Genomic DNA, 8,090 nt, shown 5'->3' with positions numbered 1-8,090 from the left:
CCAGTTGTTCAGAAAATGGAGGATATTTATAATATTTTTAATTGGACCTTCACCTAAGCTGAAACACACAAAGTCTCATTGAGGAAGAGACAGATATTAAAATGTGACAAAGGCTTGATCCACATTGAAGCCATTTCAAACATGAGCTATGGGAAATGTCTGGAAAACTTTTTCTGGAGTTTGTCTTTCATATATGAAGAACGCAGCAGGGGAAGTACTGCACATCTTATTTGGTTTCAGCTCTAGAAAACAAAACAATCTCCATCCAGACCCATTAGCTCCATATAAGAAATAATGTCTGGGCTCCGACAGTGTGAGGTGCACCGGTCACACCCATTTGGGAGGAGACCCTGGTGGACCCAGAAACATCCTGGAGGGACAACATATCCCATCAGGCCTGGGAACGCCACGGAGCTGGAGACGGATGTTTGGGATACCGTTCTCTGCTGGTTACCTCTGGTGCTCGATCCTGGAGAAGCGGAGGTCACTGGATGGACGACCGTTCACAGACACTGGTCACGTGTGTGCTGGTGTCAACAGGAAGCAGATGAAGTAAACCTGGTCACAGGATGAGAAATGATCCGTGTGATCAATTTAAAAGATCTAACGTGAACTGAACCCACAGACGTCGTCGTCGTCGTCCTCTCTCGTCCTGGTCCCTTCCCTCTGTGAAGCTGAGAAAAGAGCATGAATAATGGAAACGTCTGGAGGAATAGATGGAGAAACACTGGATGTGTTTTCCTCACCATTATTTGTCACTGCCTGGCTGCTGCTGGGATTCTGCAACAACACGCAACTATTACCAACCTCCTCACTCGTGTTCGCAAGAGGGAAATCTATTTTTCATTATTCATTTGTTGAAGTTCATTTGATGTTTCGGCATCAGGACTCGTCCACCATCGGGTCCGGGTCTTTTTTTCATCAGTGACTAAAGGAAACTTCCTTAAAGCACGCCTGAAAGTTTTTGTGTCGTCGAGCAGTTGAAATATTCCGATCTGAGGTCAGCTGCTGTGACGGAGGAGCAGATTTGGTCTGAGGGGTTTGAGGAGTTTTGGTCTTTTAGTCGTGACCTCGTTACCCCTGAACAGTAACAGTGACATTAACTGTTTGTGTGTCTCTCTCCTCTCAGAGCGACACGCCGGCTGACGATCGAAGCGCTGTGTGAAATTAAGCGGCGGCTGGATGATGGAGGGAAGAGCGATGAGTGGGAGGACGGAGGCAGAGAGAGAGAGAGAGAGATGCTGTAGGAGTAAAAACACTCAGAGGAGGTGAGAGGTCAACACATCACACCGCTCACATTATCCCGACAGAAACACTCGCTGGATGCTCGGAGGTGATGTTGTGTTTGAACGTGAACTCGGAGGCTGGGAGGAATATTAAAGGAAACTGCTGCCGATGCTCAGATTGAACAGTTGTGTTTCTGTGCAGGCGTCAGATTTAGCAGCTGCAGCCGAACGTGAGGATTCAAGAGGAGGGAAACAAAAGAGGGAGAACGTGGAGGAAGTCGGCTCGACGCGTCTCGTCTGGACGTGTTTAAAGATGAGAGTCTTCGCTGCAGAGCTCAAAGACAACGCTGAGGATCCGAAGAGGAGAGGATGAAACCGAGCTGCACATCAGCGAGAGGAGGGAAATGGAAAACAGTTTCTAACTATCGACACATTTTCAATACAATTCAAAATAAATTAATTTATCCTGAAGATGCATTTCAAGGTGAATCAGCCAAAAAACTAACTTTGCAACAACAGTACTTTCAGCATCTACCATCATTACACAAAGTTCCTTTTACCTCAGACTTTTTAATTTTGCAGAACTTTAACATTCACAAAAACCTTCACAACACATTAAAGGAAATAAACTGGAAAAACATCCTGCCTTAAAGTTTGCAAACTTAAAACTGTACTCAGTTTACCCATGAATGTGAATCACTGTGAAACTGGAGAGAATTTCAAACATGAGGATTTTCTGCACATGTATAGAACATCTTTATTCTATTTGTGGACATGTAATCATGAAGTACATTGAGATAATGATATTCCATTCAGACATGATTCACTCTACATGTGTGCATCGCGTCTGCAATCACACATTAAGGGTTTTATAATATCTCTCTCGTCTCACTTCTGTTTTAAAAATACGTCTCTTAACCTCAGCGTATATATCTTTTCCTTTCATCGCTCATTCAACCTCCATCGTGAAACTTCTCCAGCTGCAGACATTTGGGAAATTGCTCTCACACACAAATGGAAAAATGCAGGAAAACGAACTCGTTGCACAGAAACAGCCGGAGCCTCGTGTCCGGACTCTGTTCATCACGGACAGATGTGGCTGCTGGAACAGCTGCTTCTCATTTCGTACTTAAAGGCTGAGAGAAAACGATGTGGTAGAAAAACCCAGATTCTGAAAAATGACCAGCGTCTCACCTGAAACTCTGTCGTGTGGTTATTTGGCTGTTAAATCAAAAGCGGTTTCCTCCCCTGCAGCTTTGATTAATTGATTAGAGTTAATTAATAAGTCATTAAAGAGTGGGTGAGCTGTGATTGACGGCTGACAGCTGGGGCAGGGTCTCGTTGTTTCTCTGAGTCACTGCAGCCGGCTGTCACTCTGACGGAGGCTGACACAGGCCCCATATCTCTTTAATAGTCTGTGACACGATGTCCTCAACGTTTTAAACTCTCGCCATAAAACACCAGGACCCGTGGCTTCTCCCTGAGCCTGATTTGAATTTTGAGTCAGAATAAAAATGCTTTTCATCACCTCGAAAACAAGAGAAACGATTTCCCGAAACGATTGTCAGGCAGAAACAGCAACGATTTTATCAGCAGCTTCATGACTGTGACGCTTCCTGCTCTGGTCCAACTGAGGAAGTTATAAATAAGCTGCGGATCATGAACGCAGCAGCAGCAGGAGAGGACGCATCTCACTGAGGAGCCTCCGGTGTTTACCTGTCGGTTTTAAAACTCTCACAATCTGTAAACGCCTTTAAAAAGGAAAACGTCTTAGCTTGGGGTTAAAGAAATAACATACATTTATAAATTAACTATTATTATAAAGTTTTTATCTTCTTTGTAAAATGGGTGATTGCTCTCTCTGGGTTGGGGGCGAATTGCTGCAAGTGAAGCAGCTACATGAGCTCGGGTCTTGTTTTTGATCGAGGGGGAAGTGGGAGCACGAGACGGACAGGTGGGTCGGTGCGGCGTCAATTTACCAGTCGATCTATTTCAAGAGTCCAACCTCCTCGTGGGTAGAGAACTGAAAGAACAAGGTAAACGTTATTTATGAGTATGGACTCAGCGTTGGAGACAGGGTGAGGAGTCCGGACGCCCAGAAGGAGCTCGGAGTTGTGCCGCTGCTCCTCCTGTGTCATCAGGGGACAGATGCTGAAAACAATTTTCGGATCAAATCAAGGAAATCTATTTAAAACCTGCAACAACTAACACTGACACGTGCACGCAGGTGACGCAGATCAATCCCTGCAAATGGCTTCACACTTTTCCACTGCTCCAGAAAACACCAACACCACCAGTGCACACAAACCAGCACAGGCAGGTACAGCACGAAGAACCTGCTCCTGAGGACACATCCATCACGTCTGTTGGACCTGGAGGAGACGCTGCGCGTTCTCCTGGATGTAAACACAACATTTGTTTGTTTGCATGTAAAACTCCACAGGGCAGCTATCATTTCTGTCCTCCTCTCTCCTCCTCACTTCGTCTCAGTCGCTTCAGCAGTGACAGTGAGGAACTGATAAAAAAAAGAGAGAAGTTTACATTGTGCGTTACACCCTTGAAATCCTCCACAGTCAGAGATGGATTCTGGCTGCCGGTGACTGAGCCGGGCCCTCGGGGGACGTTGCTGGCTCTCTGGCTGCCAGACGCTGTGCCAGGTCGCAGCGACGCCACCTCGACAGCAGCAGCAGGTGGCGGTTAGCGTTTGCCAACAAACTGCTGGCAGCGGCGGCGTGCTTACTTAGCCTCTGCCTCCAGAAAAGGCTTGGCAGCGTGGAGCCGCTGTGTTAGGAAGCTGATACGCCTACGAATAATGAGACACAACAAAGCTCCTCTCTCCGCCTCTCATCGCCTAATATTTCTCTTTTTTTGGACACTTTCTGTCTCAGGACGCCCGGAGACTTTAAAAAAAAACAAATACCCAAAATTTTAAATCACTATATTATCTCACATTTGCATTAATTTCCGCCGCAGCGTCTGTTTCCGTGAACGTTTAAGAATGAAAGAGCTTTTTATTCCACTAAACTATAGAATCTCACAGGGTTAAGAATGTTAATTAATGTTTCCTGGAAAGCCTGAAAGATTTTCAAACATTGAAAAGTCCTGAAGGAAAAAACAACAACATAGATTTAACCAAAGTGAGCAGGAAAGAAAAATGTTGAATGTAGGTTATAAATTAATCATTTCTCACTAATATGAATCATTGTGTTCCAGTGTTTGCACCTATCGGCTATTTACTCACAATAAAATGTGGGAAAGGAGTCAGAAATAAAACTGTAAATCACTTATTATATGTATAATTCATGATGTTTATTTATTTAGTTTAGCTCCTTAAATGGACCTCGAGCTTCACAAACTGTTTCCTTCTCTTGATTTCCGTGTTCAGTTTAAATTCATTGCATGTGCAAAACATATGTTCACATTCATAATATACACAATCAAAATGTTATAACCATTTATAAGACTTAAAATGATGTGAGAAATGTTGCATCAGCACAAACTGCTGCCTCCTGTGGTGCATTTCCATTGGTTTTCAACTCTCCCATCATGTGAAATATTAATGTTATATAAAGACATTTTAAATCGGGCACTTGTGATTCAGTGGTGAGTGGAACCTGCTCGTCTGTCAGTCAGGCTGCGTACAGACCCGGCATCAAACTATGTCGCCTGCGAGGCAACACCCAGGGCAAGATGTGAAATGTGTAAATAGCACATGCAGGCGTTATAACCATGAGCTGCTCTCTGGTGCTGAAGCAGTGAGACGATAAGAAGTTTAAAAAATAAAAGTGAAATGATAAAGAACGAATACAAATGGATTTTGTTAAGTGCATGAAATCCCGTCCTGTTTACAAACCTGCATGTTTTGAGGCTGTTTTCAGTATTTTTATTGTCAGAATATCTCAATTTGATTCATCTTTAGATCAAACGCAAAGTCTTTGGCTGTAGGATCATTTGTATTTTAATCACGATTCTTACAACACGAGAAATATTGAATATTCTATATATATTTTCATATTTTTGCATCATCATTCTTGGGTCAGGTTAGGACAGAAAATCGCGTCCGAAGTCGAACTCCAGTTTAAAAGTTTTTGCGAGACATTGTTTAAGTTGGAAACTCGATTTCCAGAGGAATTTTCTTCACTTCAGTTTCAACAACTTTTATTCAAACAGTGAGCAGCAAACTCGATTAATAAAATATGAAAAATCCAAATAAGAATAACAGAAGAGTTGATCCCACACCTGGTTTTCTGTGTCGGGGCTGGAGGGAGTTGAACTGTGTTTCTAAACTCCGGCAGCCGAGAGGCTCGTTCACCAACCGGCTGCCGTCGTTCAATCTTTCATGAAAAAGCTCACTTCTCTTCTTTGTGAGTAAACTGCAGCTGAAGTCGTTCTCTCTGTGAATTACACTGTTATTGTGAAGTTATTAAAACCAAACGATCCCTCGTTTGCTTTCATCTGAGCCACCTGTCGACTGGAATCTTCCTGCTTCGCTTCTCCGTAAACTGGCTGCAGCTCTCCTGCTCTGAAGAAGAGCAGAACTCGGGCGTCTGCAGGGACCCGGACGCACCCGGTGCTGCCTTCAGGCTCCTCGGGTTCCATATCACAAGCAGACGCAGTGAAGCGCACGGACGGCGGTCCTCATGTATAAACTCACGTTCCGCAGAGGGAACACAACCCGCCCGATGCTTCCAAAGTGTCATGAACACGTTCATTCGTGTGGAGGAATCGCACGACGAGGCCTGTTTGATCTGGATGTTTGTTTCGTGCGCGGCGGCGGCGGCAGCAGCAGCAAGCGGCCGTCGCTCGGTTATTGCTTACGGAGCCTCGGGTGCCATCAAAGATTCAGGTCAGCCGTGGGCAGCTTCCCCCGATGCAGAGGCAGTCGCTCACCTCGGGGGAAGAAGACGCCACCGGGCGGAGCAGAGGTGGAGGGCAAAACAAAACCCACGTCCCCTTTGTCTCCGAGAGCGGCAGGAATCTCCGACTCAAAACTTTATGTTAATTTATTCATGGAGTGTGTGTTGAGGGAAAGATACACACACACACACACACACATTAGATCATAAACTGTAGAAAGATGGACGATGCTTCTCCGCTTCCTCGCACCGTCCAGAAATGAAGCCAAAATATCTCGGATGTGAATGACGTGTGATGTTTTGGGGTTTGGTCCGTGTCCCATTGTCAACATGGAGGAGGTGCAGTTCATGACTTGTACTGATACCCAGCCACCAGGGGGCGAACAAGAGAATTTGGCTGGTTTAATTCTTCCTCTTACATGATCCCTTCATTGCATTTACAGTTTCATGTTTAAATGTCTGATAGATACACGTCTTTCCGATACATATAATTATATTAACTTCCCCTGAAGTCACTCAGCTCCAGCTCCAGATCCATCATGTTAAAACTTCAGGACACGTCTTACACAACTTTATACATTTGGTTGCAACTTTGGAAACTTATGTGAAAGTTGCATTTGAAAAGCTGGTGAGGTCACAGAGTTCCCACTATTTGAAAGTGTAATGAGGGACTGGAGGTTAGGGACAGCAGTAAATTAATAAGAATATAGAATAACCAGGTGATTTAAAGTCACACTGTAAATCAGACGGAGCAGAGAGGAGGGGACGGATGTTAACGAGCAAGAGTCGTAACTTTAAACCCTAAAATCTGAAGGGAAATTGTACATCACATTAAATTTCATTATAAAATCACTTGAGGACTGAAAAGAGTTTTTCTTTACACTGTTCTGTGGTTGTTTGATTTATTCTCTGGGGTCGGAACAGGGTTGAGGATTTTTCAATTTCTGGACCAAAGTTTTTCGCCAACCCACAAACAAATGTTAATTAATTAGTGCAATTATTTAATTTAATTTAACAACAAAGACAAAGGGAGTAAATAAACACTGAGCTAAAAGCCATTCCTACACAATCCTGAAACAAGTTTGACGAAGTAGGTAACGTCATAATTTTTATATTTTTCATAGTATTAAAATTAGAGCCCGACTAATATATCAGTCGGATAAAAATCGTCCTTAATGAGTCTTCGGTTTCTGCGATTGTTTGCAGAAAGGAAAACTTTTATTTTACAGGAAAAACAAAGACTTAAAATTCTTAGTTCAAAATGGTTTTGTTAATTCAAGTTCTTCATGTAATGTTTATCATATGTTTGGTTGTGTTTTCCTTTTTATTTATAGTTATTTATGAAAGTAACTGATGGTGGGTGTGTCCTGTTGTTTATTAATAAACGTTGAACTGTCCCTTTAAGTTAACGGATGGTGGGCGTGTCCTGTTGTTTATTAATAAACGTTGAACTGTCCCTTTAAGTTAACGGATGGTGGGCGTGTCCTGATTCTCCCTCTGAGCTCATGGAGACGGTTTCGTATGAAAAGTGAAGTTTGACAGAAAAAGACCAAACGACTTTGTGATCTCGGTTTTTCTAGCTTCAGGAAAAGATTCAGTTTCTTGGCGACGACTTGTTAAGCGAACGTTTTTTATGCAGCCGACGTGTTTGTCGTTACGATCACCAGAGCGTCCTCTGTCTCCTCCCGCCGCTCTCAGCTGTGAGACTCCCCTCTGTCCTCGCCGTAATCATCCTCCGCCGCTGATGACTGCGGCGTCATTTAGCCGAGTGTTTTCTGGGGAGATTCCCTGCCGTTAATTCCATCAGTCACGCCGTCAGATTTCCCCGCAGCTCTCGTCGCTGTGGAGCAGCAGAAATATTAGGAAAAGCATCAGCGAATCAGATTCCATCTCCGGGGACCGCTGTGACCGCCAAACCTTAAAATCAGAAACTGAATATTGAAATATTCTTGCCCAGATGGATCCGCCTCTCTCGGTCTCCGCGTGTCGGAGGAGTTTAGCTAACAGC

The sequence above is a fragment of the Hippoglossus hippoglossus genome, chromosome 10 (genome assembly GCF_009819705.1).
Source record: "Hippoglossus hippoglossus isolate fHipHip1 chromosome 10, fHipHip1.pri, whole genome shotgun sequence".
NCBI classification, from domain to species: Eukaryota; Metazoa; Chordata; class Actinopteri; order Pleuronectiformes; family Pleuronectidae; genus Hippoglossus; species Hippoglossus hippoglossus.
This window is presented reverse-complemented; position numbering follows the sequence as displayed.